Source organism: Sus scrofa, chromosome 1 (assembly GCF_000003025.6).
Source record: "Sus scrofa isolate TJ Tabasco breed Duroc chromosome 1, Sscrofa11.1, whole genome shotgun sequence".
Lineage (NCBI taxonomy): Eukaryota > Metazoa > Chordata > Mammalia > Artiodactyla > Suidae > Sus > Sus scrofa.
In genome coordinates this window covers 189,355,653-189,376,236 of record NC_010443.5, presented here as the reverse complement: position 1 = coordinate 189,376,236, position 20,584 = coordinate 189,355,653, and the positions used below count along the sequence as shown (strand labels likewise).

Sequence of the window (20,584 nt, the reverse complement as noted above, 5' to 3'; positions counted from 1 at the left end):
ATTTCTTTTTTTATTGCAATATCAAATATAAATTTTACTGTCTTGGAGTTCCCTGATGGGGTAGAAGGTTTAGGGATCTGACAATTATCACTGCAGCAGCTTGAGTCACTGCTGTGGCACAGGTTTGATCCCTGGCTGGGAACTTCTTATATGCCATAGATGTGGCCAAAATAATTAATTAATTAATTTTTAAAATTTACCACCTTAACTATTTTTATACAGTTCAGTAGTGTTAAGAATATTCATATTCCTGTGAAACAGGTCTCAAGAACTTTTTCACCTTGCAAATCTAAAACTTTGTACCCATTAAACAGCTCCCTTTTTTCCCCTCTCCCCTAACCCCTAGTAACCACCATTCAGCCTTTTTTTTTTTTTTTTTTTTTTTTATGGTCAATGATTTTGAGTTATTCAGATATCATATAGAAGTGGAATCATACAGTATTTCTTTCTGTGACTGGCTTATTTCACTTAGCATAATGTCTTCAAGCTACATCTGTATTGTAGCATATGACAGAAATTCCTTCCTTTTTCAAGCTGAATAATATTCCATTGTGTGTATATATCAATTTTGTGTATCTGTTTATCCATTGAACATTTAGGTTGATTCCACCTGTTGACTATTGTGAATGATGCTGCTGTGAACATGGCTGAGTAAATATTTCTTCAAAGCCCTACTTTCATTTCTTTTAGATATATACCCAGAAGTGTGATTTTTTGATCATAGGGTAATTCTATTAATTTTTTTAAGTACTATAGTGGTTGCACTATTTTATATTTCCACCAACATTGTACAAGTGTTCCAATTTCTTCACATTCTTACCCACACATTAATTTTCTGAGTTGTTTTTAATTGTAGCTGTCCAGCAGAGTTCCATGTACTGGTTACCAATCTCAGGGGAGGACTCTAAACACCTATTGCGTCTTGGTATCAGAGGCACAAAAGAAAACAACACGGTAAAGTAATGAATGGAACAACACTTTACTTACATAGAGGAGAGATGGAGTAAGACCAGTTTCAATAGTGGGCTTTCTCCCCCCATGGCCCACTGGGTCTTTCCTGGCAGCCCACATAGGGCAGTTTGCTATATGGACCCCTCTCATGCAGCAGAAAGGACTCTGACCCCTCCCATACGGAGTCTGAAATACTTAGAGCTAGGAGCAAGCCTGAGGGTCTCCTTTGACATATGCAGTTAAGTGAAACAAAAGTACACGCGTTGAGTATGAAACAGGGAAAAATATGCCCACACAGGGTGTTAAGCCCAGCACAGGCTGTGTGGGCTCTTTATCTTCTGGTTAAAAAAATGTTCTGGGCTCAAGGCCCACTTTTATGTAGCTAAGTGAGAGTCAAAAGGCTTCATGCACAGGACTGTTTTGGAATGGTGGCCATCCTGATGGACGTGAGGCAGTATCTCATTGTGGTTTTGGTTTGCATTTCTCTGATGATCTGTGATGTTGAGCATCTTTTCATAAACTTGGTGGCCATTTGTATAGCATTTTTAGAGAATTGTCTGTACAATTCCTTCCTTCCCTCCTCCCTCCCTCCCTTCCCTCCCCTCCCTCTTTCATTCTTTCTTTGTTTCTTTCTTTCTGTTAAAGTGTGGTTGATTGAGGAGTTCCCGTCGTGGCTCAGTGGTTAACGAATCTGATGGAACCATGAGGCTTGCGGGTTTGATCCCTGGCCTTGCTCAGTGGGTCAAGGATCCGGTGTTGCTGTGAGCTGTGGTGTAGGTCACAGGTGTGCCTCAGATTTGGCATTGCTGTGGCTGTGGTGTAGGCCAGAAGCAATAGCTCTGATTCGACCTCTAGCCTGGGAACCTCCATATGCCATGGGTGCGGCCCTTAAAAAAAAAAAAAAAAAGATAATTTCTGAATTTTACCTTCTTTATGTCATTTTGTCTGGATCAACCTGTACCAGTAATGGTGGCTTCAGTTCAGAGACAGGTTTATAGAGAAACTACTGAAACTGAAGCATTCTTTGACCTTTTCTGATGTATTCACATACTTATGCTTTTGTGAAATTTTAAGATTGAGGCATTTTCATTGTGATCAGTTAAGGCCACTTTTGTGAGGTGGTTTGGAGTAGCTAGTGGCACTTTTAGGATCCAGATGAGCAACAAGTGAGTTGGGGGCACATTTTCTTTGAGTTTAATGGAATACATTTAGGTAGCTTGCATGTTTTTCTGTGTATGGCATTGTTAGCTGTCAGAATGGTATTGGAATAGCTTTGCCTATGCTCCCATGACCCACTTGTGCCTGATCAGCCAGGAGAGTGACAGAAAAGTTGAAGTCTAGAGTCCATAGCACCAAATGAAGATGTTCTATGGCACGTGACAGGCAGCTGACAAGGATGCTGCCTCCTGGTATTCATACCCTATGTAATTGCTTTCACTTGAGTGTAGGTAGGGCCTAAGGACACCTTCCGCTGAGTAGTGATGCGATGTCACTTCTGTGATTAGATTGCAAAAGAGACTGTGGCTTCTCTTGTGAGCTGGTTCTCTCTTGCTGCTGCACTCTTTTGTCCTCTTGCTTGCGCATGCTTCTTCTTGCATAAAGTCAGCTGCGGTGTCATGAGATGCTCAGAGTAGAAGCACGTATGGAAAGGAACATTTTTAAATAGTAATCTTGTAAAATAGAATTTATCAGATTCTTATGTTTGTAACCACATATGAAACCTCCAAACAACAAAGGCATTTTTTAAAGCTGATCTTGGATGACTTTGATAGGAGTTTTCTAATATTTTCCTACAAAGGTACAAGAGAAATGTATTCTAGCAGCATTTTAGGCAGTTAATTAAAAATTATGGTTTCTAGGTTTTGTGATGTTTGTAAGTACATGCCTATAATTTCTTTTTTACTTATTTTCTCATTTTAAAAAAATCCATTTTCTCACTTGAAAAAAGTTAAAAAACTTGACAGTCTGCCAAGAAATTTTATTACTCAATGTATTATGTTCAAACATGGAATTATCACTTTTTAAAGTGTTTTAAATGTTTTAGAAGATATATTATAAAAATGGTAACTAAGATGCTCAGGAGAAAAATATGACTGAAGAGGCTCCTTTTCTATATACAGAGAGACCTGAGATCTCAGCATTTAATATGCCTGGCACATAGAAGTTTCTCAAATAATATTTGTGAAAGAGAGAGGGAAGGAATGAGTGAATTTTAAAGAGTCTATACAGAACTAAAATCTGTTTTACATTACAGTAGATTCCTCATTATAATTATACTTCATCTAAGACAACACAGCACTCTGAGAAGTAAATTAAAAAAATAATGTTAGGAGTTCCCCTCGTGGCGCAGTGGTTAACGAATCCGACTAGGAACCATGAGGTTGTGGGTTCGATCCCTGGCCTTGCTCAGTGGGCCGACTATCCGGCGTTGCTGTGAGCTGTGATGTAGGTCGCAGACGTGGCTTGGATCCCGCGTTGCTGTGGCTGTGGTGTAGGTCCACGGCTACAGCTCCAATTAGACCCCTAGCCTGGGAACCTCCATATGCAGTGGGAGTGGCCCTAGAAAAGACAAAAAAAAAAAAAAAAAAAAAAAAAAAGAACATTAAATTTAAAAGGTATGATTTTATTCGTTTGAATCTAATGATCAACATGCAGGGTTTTCTATGACTTAAAAGTAATTTTTGAAAAGTTAGTATTGTCTTTTAGCTGTAAAATAGCATCACACAAACACAAGAAAAGCAAGTAGAATTTTTTTTTTTTTTTTTTTTGCTTTTTAGGGCTGTACCCATGGCATGTGGAAGTTCCCAGGCTGGGGAGCTACAGCCGCCAGCCTACACTGCAGCCACCAGCCTACGCCACAGGCACAGCAACGCGGGATCCAGGCCACGTCTGGGACCTACGCTGCAGCTCATGGCAACGCCAGATCCCTGACCCACTGCTGCCAGGGATCAAACCCACATCCTCATGCGTATTAATCAGATTTGTTTCCTCTGCATCACAACAGGAACTCCCTAGAATTATATCTTTTAAAAATAACTTTCCCAGGATAGAACATGATGGAACATAGTATGAGAAAAAGAATGTATATGTATGTACGACTGGGTCACTGTTGCTGTTTAGCAGAAATTGACACAACACTGTAAATCAAGTATACTTTAATAAAAACAAAATAAAATAAATGCTTAGAAAAGTTTAAAACACTAAAAAAATAAAAATAACTTTCCCAAAGAGACATATTTACCAAGGGCAGTTGAACTTTTGATTTGATTAGATGCCAGCATTTTGTACTAAAGGCTATAGAACAAGTAGGCATATCATTCTGTTGGTAATAAAGCTGCATGAGGCCCCTTAATGCTGCAGATATTCTTTTGAGTTGGTATACCACTTACCTAATCCAATTTGTTCAGTGATAATCATAATTTCCAAGTAATTTTAGAATTAGATTGATTTTTACCAAGATCCTAGTGACTAAAGTTCATTCTATGAGATGAATCAAATTATAAGATATATTCCTTTCTAAAATAAAAACCATTGTAAATATTGTCCCTGTTGATTTCAGTTTTTGTATCTAAATCTTTACCTATTAGACATGGACTCATATTGAATAATAAATTTAACACAAAACAGACACAAAATATGGGAAAAATAGCAAAATAGAAACCTTTATCCAAACATCTACGAATTTCTGAAAAAAACTGCAGAGGATTATTGTAGGAAAATGATTATAATTTAGCATGGTTAGGTTTTTAACAGATATAAAAGGTGTATTAATGTAATTTATTAGTGCATAGCTTTAATTATGCATATTTATGTAAATTAGAAGAACTTACTAACTGAAAGGTAAATTTTAGCACTAAAAACAGACTCTCCATGCTGCAAAAATCAAAGATGATCAGTCACCAAATATCAGTTTATTAATCAACTTTATTTGATGACAACCTTCCCTAATTATATAAGCATGACAAACTATTTTTTTTACCCATTCATAAATATAATTACTTGTTACACTTTAAAAAGTCATCAGACTGAAAAGGAAAAAGTATATAATGTCCATACTTTCAAGGATTATAAACCAGTGGTCAATGAAATCTTTACACAGTCCACTGCGAAGCAAAAAAGTTATTAAAAAGAACAGGAATGAAAATGAGAAAACTAAGTCAAGTTTGAAGTAATCCTTCAAATTCATTTTAAAGAGTTAGATTTTAATAACTTTAAGAAAAATACTTGAATGAATTCTAGGAAGCTAATGGTAGACACCAGCTTCTTTTAAGTATATTAATTTCTTAATTCATTTGCTCACCAACTTATTGTTCAATAAGATACAATATGAAGACCTACTATGTATTGAGCATTGTACTAAATGCTTAAAATATAATGGTGAACCTAGAAGATCTGATCCCTATAATCACAATATACTATAATTTTAAAGAGCATTTTATCATTTGTTTTTGGAGAAAAAAAATCTTAAAACAGTGTCAAATGTGAAAGAAGTCAATTAAAATCGTTGCTTAGCCTTGCTGAAAAACAAAAAGAGAAATAACTTGATCTGTCTAAACCATACTTGAATCAACAAGTACTAACAGAGGAAGCATGGAGGGTGGTCCACAGGAAAATGTATCTGTGCTCCATTGTATTCTTGCTTTAGACTCACTGAAACATCTTGGGCAGCTAAATTAACAATCGGGCTTAGGTTTTCTCACCTTTAAAATGGGTTTGTCTGTGAAGACTTTAAGATATGTGAGATCATATAGGAGTGGGAGGCCACCTACTTCGCATTATTATTGTATATTAGTTTGTCATTGATAGTTGACAAGAAAGATAAGGAAACAATGAAATAAAGTCAAGCTCAATGTGTCATGTAGGTTCAGGACCTCTTTGTAAGAGACTGGGACTTTTAGGTTGCTCTCAGAATATCAGGAATAAAAGTTTTCTAGCTGCCCCATTGTGTTTGGCGGTGATGGGAGTGCTGGTCTGGGCCCACTTGCCCCAACAATGGAATCACATCTTTATTATCACACATGCACAGATTTGCAGACAGCCGTATTTCATAGATATGTATTAAAATGAGTCCAAAGCAAAGAATTAACACCTGCATAAAGGATGCAAACCAGGCCATCACATTAAAGCATATAAATTAATCAAATGAAAATGTAGTAAATGACATCCTAATGGTCCTCATTCTGGCTTCCTAATTCTCTGTGCACAAGATGCTTTTAGGCATCACTGAAGTAGAGCCATCACCACCTTCAACTAGCCCCAGTTAGTCTAATTACAGCCTAATGCTCTCCAAATATGTGTGGCATAAAAGCCTGCATAACCTGCCTTTCCTTAATTTTCATAGGTCAGATTGAACACTTTTAAAAATATGAACTATAGAGTAACCTTATAGTGCACACAAAGTATACATTCTTAAGGAAAATGTGCATTTAAACTGTGTTTGGTATAGTAACCTATCTCTGTACATGGAGAGTTTGTGAAACTAGAGGAGTTTGAAGATTAATGAGAAAATGTGATTAAAAGTAAAAGGTGTTATTAATTTCCATGTCTTAACATTTTTATTCACCATGGACATGCAGTTTTGTCTTATTAAGATGTGGAAAAAATTAGAGAGTCGTTTCATTATATTATCAGTATTGTAATAACAGTAGCTAATAAGCACTAATTGCTTTACATGGGTTAATTCATTTAATCTTATAACAACTCTAATCAGAAGATACTATTATTATCAGTATTTTAGAGATGAGGGAACCAAAGCGTAAGAGATTGAGTAAGTTATCTCAGGCAACAGAACATGTGAATGGTAGACCTGGGTTTTGAACTCAGGCAGTCTGTCTCCAGGTCAGATTTTTTTAACTACTATACCAGACTAACTATATGGGTGTAGAAATACAAACCACAGCCTATTGTATCAGTAAGGTCCTTAGACTGTATTTTAGTTTGCAAAATGTTCATGAGGGTCAGAGAATCAGGGGTGGGCCATCCAGTCAGGAATGTCATTGAATATCATGCCACAGACTTGGTTCCTTAAAGCCACCTTGTTCTCTTTCTGGGCCAAACATCAGCCAAGCTGAATTCTGGATGCTGCTGCTAGAATCTACCATGGCACCCTGCAGACACTGGATGTAGCAACCACCACACTAGAACTGATTTATGCCAAGTCTCTACTTCTTTGCATCCCTAGCCTACACACACGCAGAATACATCCTGAAAAGACATTAGAGGCGACACGTTTGTTTCAGGTGAAACAATCATGTAAACCTTTGAGAAAGAAAGCAATTTTTGATGGTTGATTATGTATCACCACTGAGAGGAATTTAGAGTCATCAAGAACACCTCTATTAATTAGGCACAATCAAGCTGTAGAGATAATGGAAAACTGTTTTTTCAAGGATGTATTTTCCATTCAGGTTAGCAAAAAATATCTCTGAAAATCCTCAGAGGAAGTGAGTAATCACAGTCAATATCTCCTGAGTCTTATCTTCCTTGCACTATGTTTCCCCTCATATGACGCTAATAGAGAAAAAATACTTGGTTGTTTGAGTGTAAAGACTACGTAATGATAAATTGGTTGCCCAAAGTGGAGTAAAAAAGAAACAAATGGATGTGTGGCATTAACAAAGTTAATTATAGATGCAGATTAAAAGGCAAGATTAAGTAGTGGAAGAAAAGCAGAGAGTCACCTTCGGCCCAGACCCGCCAAGCAGCTACGGTCAGTCACCTAGCAACAAGTTTCCTATCCCTGCTGTGCTCTTTAATTCAGCAAATCTGCTCAGGATGGCAGGCTGTTCTCCTGACAAAACGCATTATGTAGGAGACGGAGGGATACAAAAATCCACTGTACACAGCACTCTGCTCCCTATTGACCACTGATCCTTTCTCTCAATCCACAAAAGAGGCTCACATAATGCCCTGAAAGGAGAAGAGTCTCCACAGAGAAAACATTTGCTTGTAATTGAGATTGACTACATAATGAAAATGATGTTCTTTTTAAAATTCTGCTTGTTGAGGCCACACTTTTTGTCTCCTGGCACTCAAAACATCCCTGCTGGGAAAAGGGGCAAACATTGTAAAAACTCAAAACTGTGATTTTTTTCTTTGCATTGAAATCACCCTTTCTATAACAAAATGGCCAGGTCGCTCTCCTTGGAACTTAAACAAGTGATAAGAAGGTAAACAGGAAAACTTCTATTCAGAGTTTTTGTCACAAATGCTTGCTTTGCAAGACACAGAGGCTATGCATACTTATTCATTTGCACAACTATACAAAAGTGGTAGAATTTTGATTTCTTGATTGTGCCCTCTGTGAAGAGACTAAAAATTGTTGGTCCAAACTCAGTTACCATTTCAAACATGTAGGTCGAAACACTCATTAAAATCTTAGTAAACGGAATGAATGGGTGGGTTGTGTGTGCTATACATCTGGGCTGAAAAATGGAAGATTATATAAAACACAGAACAGATCCCCCAAAACGTGTTTATTATTATCAGGCATGATTAAAGTCAAGTCAGCGTACAGTGTAGCAATTGTCTAGTAGCTGGTTGTCATAGGAAAGCAGTACTATACTATCTATAACCATGAGCTTCTGCCTGCCCTTTCTACCCCCACCCCCATTCTCTCTTTCCAGTCAGCATACAGTTTTGTCTAGACAAGGCACAAGAGGGAGAATCTAGTATCCCTAACAGAATGAAAGATGAACTAGTTCTAAATAATAATTTTATATCTCTGCTAGGTGGCACATCTCCATGTTTGCCACATTGCTGATGGCACCCAGTACAAGGTCCAGCACTTGGCAGTCCAGGCACGGCATTTCCTGCTTGGACCTTACCTAATTTTTTAAAAGGTGTATCAGAACTCAGGAGGTGAAAAGGTCATGAAAGGTGACAAAATTGAAATACTCAGTGATATAAGGACAGGAGCTACATTAATAGTAGTCCCTTCCATAAGCAAAGTTGTAACCTTTCCCTGAGAGAGTTTTTGGTATATTCTGTGGTATAATTGGCCCAGACTTTTTAATAGCCCTTTCACCATTATATCTCAGCTGAGAGGCTTACGAAATTAGACACTTTCCCATTGGTACCATATTCCATTGGCATTTGTTTCAGTAGAAATAAGTGGTTTTGAATATCTACTCACTCACTGAAACCAGGACTAGTTTCTTGAACAGAGAGAGTTCATTTTTACCCTTAAAAAAAAAATTAAAGTATAATTGATTTACAGAGTTTCTCCAGTTTGTGTTGTACAGCAAAGTGACCCAATCACACACAGTTGCCTGTGCTATACAGTAGGACCCCATTCCAAATGTTAACAGTTTGTATCTACCAACGCCAGACTCACCATCCATCCCACTCTCTCTCCCCTCTCCCTGGGAACCATAAGTCTGCTCTCAGTGTCCATGATCTGTTTCTGTTTTGTAGATAGGATCACTTGAGCCATATTTTAGATTCCACATACAAGTGATATCATATGTTATTTGTCTTTCTAACTTACTTCACCTAGTATGAGAGCCTCTAGTTCTATCCATGTTGCTGCAAATGGCATTATTGTGTTCTTTTTTGTGGCTGAGTCATATTCCATTGTGTATATGTACTACATCTCCTTAAGCCATTCATCTGTCGATGGATATTTAGGTTGTTTCCATATCTTAGCTATTGTGAATAGTGCTGCAGTGAACATAGGGGTGATTGTATCTTTTTGAATGAATGTTTTGTCCAGATATATGTCCAGGAGTGGGACTGCTGGATCATATGGTAGTTCAACATTGAGTTTTCTGAGGTTATCTCCATACTGTTTTCCATAGTGGTTGTACCAACTTAGATTTCCACCAACAGTGTAGGAGGGTTCTCTTTTCTCCACATCTTGTCTAGGAATTGTTGTTTTTAAACTTGTTAAGATAGCACTTTTGACCAGTGTGAGGTGGTATCTCATTGTAGTTTTGATTTGCATTTCTCTAATTATTAGTCATGTGCATTTTTTTCATGTGCCTGTTGGCCATGCATATGTCTTCTTTGGAGAAATGTCTATTTAGGTCTTCTGCCCATTTTTTAACTGGGTTTTTTTGTTGTTGCTGAGTTGTATGAGTTGTTTATATATATTTTGGAGATTAGCCTTTGTTGCATTGTATGCAAAGATTTTCTTCCAGTCTGTGGGTTGTCTTTTTTTTTTTTTTTTTTTTAATGGTTCGTTGCCATGAGCAGTGACTAAACTAATGCTTATGGGTTTAACAAACTTCAGCATTCCTGCCTTCTTTTACCCAAAGCATATCCTTTCAAAAGTTTTATAATGGGTATATCTCATAGTAGCTTTCTTCTTTACTAGGCAGAATCTATTGGGAAAACAGGGTCACTATTGTCTATCAGTTCCCCACAAAAGGTGAATTTAAACTCGTAGATGAAAATGGGCCCTATCAAGTCCACATGATGAGTCACAGAAAATTTATGAAATAGAATTATATCAGGATCTGTGGAAATAAAAGAGTTAGGAAGTCTTACTCCAATAATTTTTTTTCCAGAGAGTATGCTTAATAACTTTGCACATACTGCCTTCTCACATTTATGTCTAATCAGTTAAACCACATTATCCACCCTCTTAGCTTTCTCATAGAAGATTATCTGACATTTAGCATTCACCAGTTTTTCTGAAAAGGTTAATAGTTCACCAGCCAAAGTTAGAACCAAATAGAATTGATCATTCCTAAAACTCTTGGTTGAGATGTGAGGGCTTTGTGTTGACAGCCTAGGGGTGGTAATGAGTCTCTAGTACATTCTGAAGGCTTGTTTCTTTTGCCCTGTGAATGGAGAGAGTAAAATTATAGTCTCTAGGTGTTTTCCACGGTTCTTTCACATGTAGGCTCCCCGACACCAATTAAAGAGATTATGTCATCAAGTGAAAGGAAAGCTATAACTTGTATGTTAATGCTGTGATTACTTGAGACAGGGTCACAGGACCCAATAGCATAGCAGCTGACCTTCAAAAAATTAAATTTGAGCTCAATTCCTAATTAACCTTTTTCAATACAGGAGAGTATGATTTCAAACCATTGGCTTCCCAAAATATTCACTTTTCCTTGTACTATAAGTGTGTTACCAAAATTAATTAGCAATTGTCAAAAGATTTTTTTTCCCTTAATGAGGTTATCTTTGAGGATGAATTTTTATTTCCACTCAAAATATTTTTTCTCAGTGGACAAGACTGCAGAGAAACATACTTAAATATCTAAGAAATGTAGAGTTAAAATAAGTTCATATTGGTGTACAGAAATGTCAAGTAGGTATTATACTTTGCCACTGAATAACCAACAATGTGAGATTATTAATCATGTGGACACACTGAAATATATGTAAATTTTAAAACATTATGTTGGAAGCCAAAAATTTCATCACTTTGAATTAATGCTCTCTGTAATTCTAAAACTTTGTTCTGCTATGTAATGTGTATTTTATTTCAGAAATTGCTCTCTGATAAAAGTGTTCTAATTACATTAGCTCTTATTTAGTCTGACCTGAAATGAATGGCTGATGGACTTTACATTTCTTATCATCTCTGATATCCTCTATCTGAACAAAAGAGAAAACAACTTTTAAAGTAGTATTTACTGTATATAATGGTTGAAAGTTTTGGTCTCAATATTCATGGTTTGCATGGAGATTATAAGGATTCTCTGAATAAAGGATTTTTACATTGTTTAGTAATTACTCCCTTCTGACCTCCGTATTAAATAGACATTTATCAAACTTAAGATCAGAATTAGCATTTTTATGCCATAGATTTAGAAAATACTTTAAATGCGACGCCAATGTAGGTTCTACTACTCATTCCTTTGACTGCTTTGAATCCAAATTTTAGATAATATAGCCCAAAATGTTGTTTCATTAATCAATTATTCAGAACCTATCCTAGCAACATCTGCATTTTTCTGTTTTACATGTTCCCTAGTTTTGCAATAGCAACACTTTTTTTTTTCTAGGCTCTGTCCAAGGCATGTGTAAGTTCCTGGGCCAAGGATCAAACCGGTACCACAGTAGCAGCCCAAGTCACAACAGTGACAATATCAGATCCTTAACCCACTAAACCACCAGGGAACTCCCACAATAGCAGCACTTTATATTCTGTTAGTATTGGGCAATGCTGCACAAAATCCTGAAGTATTTTAATGGAAAGAATTCATAATTATTTACCCTTCTGAGTAAAACACCCCAATATTCGGGTCCAAAGTGTATCATGGAAGAAATAGAGCTGTTTAAAAGAGCCTGAAAAATGCCCTGAAATATACTGGCAAATATGAATTTTTCATATACTCTTTGCCTTGTGAACAATGTACAGAGGAATACACTGCTGTTTTGTTTATCAGCTGTATTTTTCTTGGAGCATTCATACATAGCAGGATTGAAAGGAAGAGCAAGGACCACTAATGAGACACAATTAATGTCTTGCATAGGTTTCACTCCAATCAGAAAAATGACACCAAGGACATAGTAGTGAGCACAATAGAAAACAGTTGGAGCACAGCTTGAAAAGTTGACCTGATATATAAGTATGCAATTGGCATTGATCCTTAGGCTTTCAGGATGTAGTGGGGGAAAAAAGTCTTTCAGCTTTCTTAACACAGTCTATAAAAGAAACACATAATGTTGGAAAAGAAATGGAAAGTGCCTATTTTTTTTTTTTTGTCTTTTTGCCATTTCTTGGGCCGCTCCCACGGCATATGGAGGTTCCCAGGCTAGGGGTCTAATTGGAGCTGTAGTCACTATTCTACACCAGAGCCACAGCAACGCGGGATCCGAGCCACGTCTGCAACATACACCATAGCTCATGGCAACACCGGATCTTTAACCCACTGAGCAAGGCCAGGGATCCAACCCACAACCTCATGGTTCCTAGTCGAATTCGTTAACCACTGAGCCATGATGGGAACTCCGAAAGTGCACATTTTTAAGGCCAGATTTATGTAGGCTTAACATTGCTCCAAAATAAAAAAATAATCCTGGATAGGACAGTTCAGGTTCCTTGTAAAATGTGCGTATGTGCACGTGTGTGTGTGTGTGTGTGTGTGTGTGTGCATGTATGCATGTTTATGTATGTCAGTAGGGGACCTAGGCACAGAAGTTTAGCTATGAAATGAAATTTTCAGTTTCACAGAAAGCCAAAATGACTTCTGAAATCACCATCAACACACTTGTTCCATTCCTGGTGGATTCTTTTGTACTGCTTGATTCCCTTGAATTCATTTAAAAAGGAACAGTGTTATGACAGGATTTGAGATACGCTAAATTAGCCCCATTCTTTGCTTGGTGACTGGGGTGACTTAGAGGGAGAGAGCAAGTAAACAGCTAAAGCCATTAACTTTTACCTTTTTTTTGGTCAGCTGAAATACATACCAACTTATAAAAGTTATCATGTAATTCTAGAAGGATCAGTTATTAATGCATTTCATTAAGTCTTAGCAATTAAATGCATTAAAATATATGTAATATAAATAAAAGTGTTACTGGATTTTAGTCCTTAGCTAGTATGTCCTTCTTGTACACAAAGGAGATGAAATTCAGGGATTCCAGAGTTCTTTTCCCAGCTCTCACTGAACTCTCTCCACTCTCCAAAGTGCCCTGGAATTGGGAGGAAGGCATTGCTCTCAAGTTTCCAAAGAGAATGCTTTGTTTAAAATATCCAGAAACAACCACCACCCTCAATAACTATGCAGGCCAGCTCTAGAATGCCACTCCCCATAAACATACATTTCCACCTTTTCCCATAGCCACTCTACTTTCTTGATCCCCCTAACAGTTGCTCACCTATTTAACACAGAAGTTTCACTGAATTATTCTCCATCTTATTTAACTTGCAAATATTTGAACACCTCCTTCTCCAGTCCCTCTTCAACTTCTAGTTAGCTTGATGCCTTTGAACAAAGCCCTTAACCATTCTTGGCCTCAGTTTTCTTTTTTTCTTTCATCCTTAAAGTATTTAAAGTCCTTAGTGATTCTCTATGAAGTCTCTTGTAATTGTCTTTTTGAAATGTTTTTGAAAAAAAGATAAAGCACTTTTAAATAGATTTTAACATGTATATTTTCAAGGTGCATTTTCTTTCATCAATTCACTTATGGATACCTATGTACATATGGCAAATCTTATATCAAAAAATTAAACAGCAGATAAAGTATCTTGAAGTTTCTACGTTACAAGTGATAAGAAGTAGGTGGTGTGACTTAGTTCCTATCATTTATAACCTAGTTGCTTTCATTTAGTTAAAACATATTTGAGGTCTCAAAATTCCAAGACAATATGAGGAGTTGGTTAATCCAGAGAAATTCTCACTGTAATGAGATTGATACTTATACAAAGGCATGCAAAAACCTACACATGTAGGTGAAGACAAATACATTATGTGTGGAAATGAGAATGCATATGGATACAATACTTACATATGATCATTTTAAGTAAAAATTGCTGGAAACTTTTAGATGGAAATCCCTCTGAATCATTATTGGTGCTTGCCAAGAATGTGTGAAAACTTATGAAGAAAGTATTTAACAAAGAAGTTTGGGGACCTCGAGGTTCACAAATCCATTAAGTCATAGATAGCACTATAAAGCAAGATGAGGTGAAGAAGATGGCTCCAGTGAGGAGAAGGGCTTCTTCTGTTCACCTCACTGTGGAATAGCTCAGGATGCAGTCAGAAGTGTCATGTAATTCCAGCAGTTCCCATAGGGTAGCCTCCCAGAGCGCTAAGCTGGGAGGAGCTGGGAAACCAGATCTCAGCAGTGAACGCTTAATGAAGACATTCCTGGACCTAAACAGAACTGTACTTGTCTTACAAAGATTTCCTTGCAGAGAAAGCAAACTCAAAAGGGTATTAAGTCTGCATTTGTTTCTGACTTAGTAGCACAGTGAGAGGAAAATAGAGAATTGGAGTTTTTAAAAAACGGCTTTGCCATTGTGTTCGACTGTTAAGAAAAACAAACAAGCCAGCATGCATTAGAGTCAGCTTGACAGTGGACTCAAGTATTTACATTAAATATTATTGTTGACGATATTTTAATTAAATCTTGAATGCTAAATTTATTTGAGCTAATACTGATTTTTTTCAGCCATTAGTTTTTTAAATTTAATTTTTTCTTTTATATAATTTTTTTTTCATTATAGCTGGTTTACAGTGTTCTATCAATTTTCTACTGTACAGCATGGTGACCCAGTTACACATACATGTATAGATTCTTTTTTTTCAGATTATCATGCTCCATCATAAGTGACTAGATATAGTTGCCAGTGCTGCACAGCAGGATCTTATTGCTTATCCATTCCAAAGGCAATAGTCTACATCTATTAACCCTAAATTCCCAATAGCCATTAGTTTTCAAATAACAAACATCACTGAAATAAATTTGGGAACAGTGTTTACTCTGCCATCTGCTGGTCATTTTTAAATACTGCTGCTTTCAAGAACTTGATGCAAGATCAGTGCCCCTCGCCTCTGGTGTGTGTGAAAGCGCCATGCCACGGGAGAATTCACCTGGCCTGGGTGGTGGTGGAAATAGCATTGAATCTGGCATCAGAAAACCTGGGGCAAAAATCCCAGTTTATCATTTGTTCTATGGCCAGCTGCCTAAGGCACCCTCCATACCTAGAGAGGCTCTCCTTCCTTCTCTGTGGACCCAACCCCTGATTTCCTTCTTCCTAGGATAGGTGTTATGAGACCTACCTTACATACCTCAACTAAGAAAATGCTTTTAAAACCGTAAGGCATTATACAAGTAAATATATTGTTCAGAACTAGGGGTTAAGTTAACATCATAGCACATGTAATCTGTATTTCATGTAGGCATTGACACAAAGCTTTTAAAGTGTAAAATCTAACTGGGGTCACTTTAAGTCATTAAAGAAAATGGAAAAATATAAATGCATATTCATTTTTGCATGTGTACTGACCCAGTTCCAACTTTTGCATGTGTACAGTTCCCAGTTCCAGCAGATCCCAAACCTGTATTATCTCCCCATCTTCCCAAAATATCTGTTCCAATTAAAATGCTGCAAGGTTCCAAAATTTGTGCTTTGAACAGAGAAAGTACCAATGATCATAAAAACAATTACTTTCATGATCTTTTCTACTTATGCTGAGTAGTATTCAAAGTTAGCCTTAATGGAGCTCGGGGGAAAAAACAGAAATACACAAAAGCATAAAGGCCAGAATTGAATTGATTAAAATTGCCACGTTGAACTCTTTTTTTTTTTTCTAACAATTTCTTGATCTCCTAACTATGAACTATTATTCTGTTTTTAAAACCCCCAATAAAATTTTCACCATTTATCCTTGTGAGGTACTCTTGTTGAGATTTAATATAAATTTGCAGGTATTCACAAAAGGCAGGTCAAGCAAAATCACATCCTCCCCAATTGCTTTATTTCTTCACATAAATATCCCTTAAAATAGGCTTTTTCATGCTTCTGAGCAGCCCTGCAATCACTCTCACAAAACAAACATAGAATTCTAAACCTAAGCAAGCGACTAAGTCTGCTTGGGGTAGACAATGTCTTTCTTGTCACTTGCTTTTGCTTTTTTTTTTTTTTTAGAAGAGGAAGGTTTTTTTTTTCCTCCCCTCCTATTTGTAGACCACCCATGAACCTTTTTATTTTTCTCTTTTAATCTGAGAAAGAGGAGAAAAAGAGACATGTTGCCCTTAGCAGTTCTTGGGCTTTTCTCCCAATAGTGTAAGTTAATTATTTTAACCTACTGATGAGGGGTGGCCAGGGCGGTCCTCGTGGGTGGGAGGGGGAAGCAGGTGTTTCAAACACCTGCATTTCTAGGCCTAATTGCTCTGAAATCTTGTAGGCTCTCAACTGCATTCTGCTTTCTTTACAGAGGCTCAGGGGAGGGGTTCACTTGTGGAGTTCTTAACTGTAGCATAAATATGCAATCACTTTGAACAAATTATTTTCTTTAAAATGAACTCCAGGTAAATTTAATTAGGAACAAGGTGATTGACAGGTATTACTCTGAATGCCAGGATTAAAAGTCCTACCATTGTTTAAAATAAAAAAAGGCAGTGTCAGTAGTCAGCCATGTTTAGTTGTTTTCGTCTCACACCAGAGTTCAGGTAAAGAAAGCCTATGTCAGTGATTCTGGAATTCTTCATACTGTGTGACATATCTACCAGAATACTAAAAAGTGATTTTTTTTTTCAGTAGAGCATATGAAAAAATATGCTTTTAAAAGATACTGAGATAACCTGTGTACCAAAATGACTCTTTAATACAGTGTTTTATTTTCAGCTTAAATGTTTTCATAAATATAGCTTGTAATAATTGGGTGATTACCTTGTGCCTTGTATATATTGTCTTTAATCCTCCCACCAACCCTGTGAGATACCTCCTATTGTGAGCCTCATTTTACAGGTGCAGAAGCTGCACCTAAGGAAACTAATTAACTTACCCAAGGCCAGTGGTTAGTAGGGATTCCTACTCAGGCAGCAAGATCCAGAGTTTGTAATTTCCATTTATCTCATTTCATTCGCTAGAAGTCAGTCTTCCTACACTGAACAGTTGGTTCTCCAGGAACTCTACCTGTTGATTTCTGAGGTCAACAGGAAAAGTAATTTAGGGATTGGAACTTCTGTGCTGAGTAAAAAGCTCCAAGAGTTCTGTTTTCTATTCCTGAGTTGTGAGAACAGTCCTGGGTCACACACAATATTATTTAGTAAGTGGTATGAGAAGATTCTATGAGAAGCACAGGACTCCAGGGTATACCAGGCTTGGAGCCAGGAAAATTTTTTTTTTTCCTCTTGTTTTAGGGCTGCATCCATGGCATATGGATATTCCCAGGCCAGGGGTCAAATCAGAGCTGCAGCTGCTGGTTTACACCACAGTCACAGTAATGTGGGATATGAGCCATGTCTGTGACCTACACCACAGCTCATGGCAACACTGGATCCTTAACCCACTGAGTGAGATCAGGGCTTGAACCTGCATCTTCATGGATCCTAGTCAGATTCGTTTCCACTGTGCCATGATGGGAACTCTGAAGCAGGAAATATTGATTGCAGTTCTGACTTGGACAACCAATTATTTTGGAACTAATGCCCCTGCTCAATGAATAAATAGTCTGTGGTCCGGAGAAATTAAGGGAGATTTGGTCAAAGTTTCACAGTAGGGTGAGAGTCAGGATCAAGATTATAATCCAGAAATACTGCTGCACACTCAGTGCTTTTTTACCCCCAGTAACCAGTTTTTCTTCCTTAGGTGAGGATAATTAGACCAACAGTTTAATGACCTTGCCATATAACTGACTTCTCGTCGTGCATTGGTGAAAAGGGCAATGGAATGGAAATACAATCTGTTACTGACTTAATGGTTCTTATCAGGCAGCAGCTGACACATGCTCACTTGACACACAAAATCAGGTATTAACCCTGGCTGACTCTGGCAAGTAAACACTCTGGCCTCAGACAAGGGAACCTTAGTTCTTGCTTCTGCTTTCCCTTCCGCCTCCCTGTTTTCACCTGTATTTTGAGGGTGTGGAGATGTAGAAATAGGAAAAGGAAAACTGGAAATTCTTGGAACTTCCCTCTGCTTCCTGATGGATCCCCCACAGCCTTCCATTATGCCTGGCTCTACCACCATTTCCCTCTTTAAAGCCTGTTCCCAGTCTCCTCTATGACAATGAAGTCACCTTGGAATAGAGGTCAATAAGCCATTGTAGAATAATGAAGAGGGAGAGATGCACAGTTGCAGCATGAATAATGTGTCCAAGATTATATTACAGGAGGTTATATTACAGATTAAATGGAAAATTTCAGTGAAGGCCCTATGTTGCAAAGAAAGCAAAACATGTGATTGGTTGTATCTCAGGTGAGGGTCAGGTACGTAGAAGATTGGTGCATCATAAAATTTGAGCATAGAAAGAGCTCATCCCAGGAGCTCCTGGATTAGTCTTGGAAGGTATATCTAGGTGTTTTGAGTTCCTTAGATCAATAGCTCTTATCACAATATGAGCTGTCATCTAATTACCTTTTCCACTTATATTCTATATAGTACTGAGTACTAGATAGCAGTGCTTCTCCAACTTTAGATGTAAACACAAGCTATTGGGGATCTTGTTAAAGATTCTGATGTAGAATGTTTCAAGTGGGCCCGAGAGTCTGCATTTCTAACCAGTTCTTGGGTGATTTGATGTTGTTGGTCTGTAGATCCTACTTTGAGTAGCAAAGTAATAGAGTAAATTCAGCTGGTTTAAGAAGGCAATTCTGTTCCTTTTTACATTTTTTAATTAAAGTATAGTTGATTTATAATGTGCCGATTTCTGCTGTACAGCAGTGTGATCCAGTCATATGTGTATCTGTTCCATTTTTAATGAATAAATTTATAGTCTTAGGGAAGGATTTTTTAAAATAATATTTACACTTTTCTATACCAGTGAGTTCTGCTTACATTGTGTGGCTTGACTTGTATTTTTCAGATATTTGAACTAGTTGAAAGAATGTGAACTGCAAAATTGGTAAGTCTAACTCTCATACTTAGGAATTCTTTATTTTGATGTGTAAGTCTGCATTTTAGATATTATAAGTGTTTAAGAGAATCACATATGCTGAATTTATAACTGTAGTTTGAAACATGGAAGGAAATTTGAATAACTATGTAAATGGCATAGAACTTTAGGGGAATTTGATCTTTTAAATTTAAGATAATTAAATATTAAAGACTAAGATAAAGGAAGAAACATTCCTAAATAATTCATAGATCAAACAAAAATTATAATGAAAATGGAAAAATATTGGGAATGGAATTACAACAAAATAGTTTTTAAATCCTTACGTTAGAAAAAAGGAAAGGCTTAACATTAGAAGTTAGAAAAAGAATAACAGGATAAATTGAGAAAGAAGAAGAAAATAATAATTAAGATAAGAGCATAAATTGATGAAATAGAAAAGAGTATAAACAAAATCCCAAACTGGCTATTTGAAAAGATGTGCATTATAAATTTCTAAAAAAGATTGATCAAGTAAAAGATAGAGGATACATATAAGCAAAATCAGCACAACTACAGATGCTGCAGAGATTTTTTTAAATTATGAGGATATTATGAACTGTTGCAAATACAGTTGAAAACTTGGGGGAAATGGACAAATTCTTTAAAAAGTATATAAATCATAAAACTGACTCGAGAAAAAAATAGAAAACCCGAATGGCTCTAAAAGCATTTAAGAAACAAACTATAGTAGTTAAAAAATTCCACAGACATTAAACCAGACTCCCTCACTTTTAACAGTTTACCAAACATGGATGGAGTATAGGAAAAAAAAAAAAGAGAAAGAGAGCGAGAGAACACTCCCAGATATACATCTGAGTGGAAATTCCAGGTGGATTAGAGACTTCAATGTGAAAGGCAAAGCTATAAATCTTTTAGAAGATGAACATCTTTATGGCATGAGGAACTATGTTTTAAACAAGATGTTTCACAAACTGTGGAAGAAAACACAGGCAGAAAAAAAAGTCAGAATACCGTAAGAAGAAAAAAAAATTCTTTTTTCTTTCTAAGGGCACACCCACGGCACATGAAAGTTCCCAGGCTAGGGGTCCAATCAGAGTTGCAGCTGCCGGCCTACACCACAGCCACAGCAACACCAGATCTGAGCTGTATATTCGACC

General features: G+C 37.0%; 1 protein-coding gene across 4 annotated transcripts in view; it reads left to right on the top strand.

Moving 5' to 3' along the window:
* C1H14orf39 (chromosome 1 C14orf39 homolog) overlaps positions 1 to 20,584 on the top strand; it is a 141,738-nt gene that overhangs the window by 95,638 nt on the left and 25,516 nt on the right. For all 4 annotated transcript variants that reach the window (XR_002335522.1, XM_021062402.1, XM_021062391.1 and 1 more), the window contains 2 exons: positions 18,179 to 18,339; positions 19,395 to 19,433. The gene's annotated coding sequence lies outside the window, so the exon portion shown is untranslated. The remainder of the gene's footprint in view (positions 1 to 18,178; positions 18,340 to 19,394; positions 19,434 to 20,584) is intronic.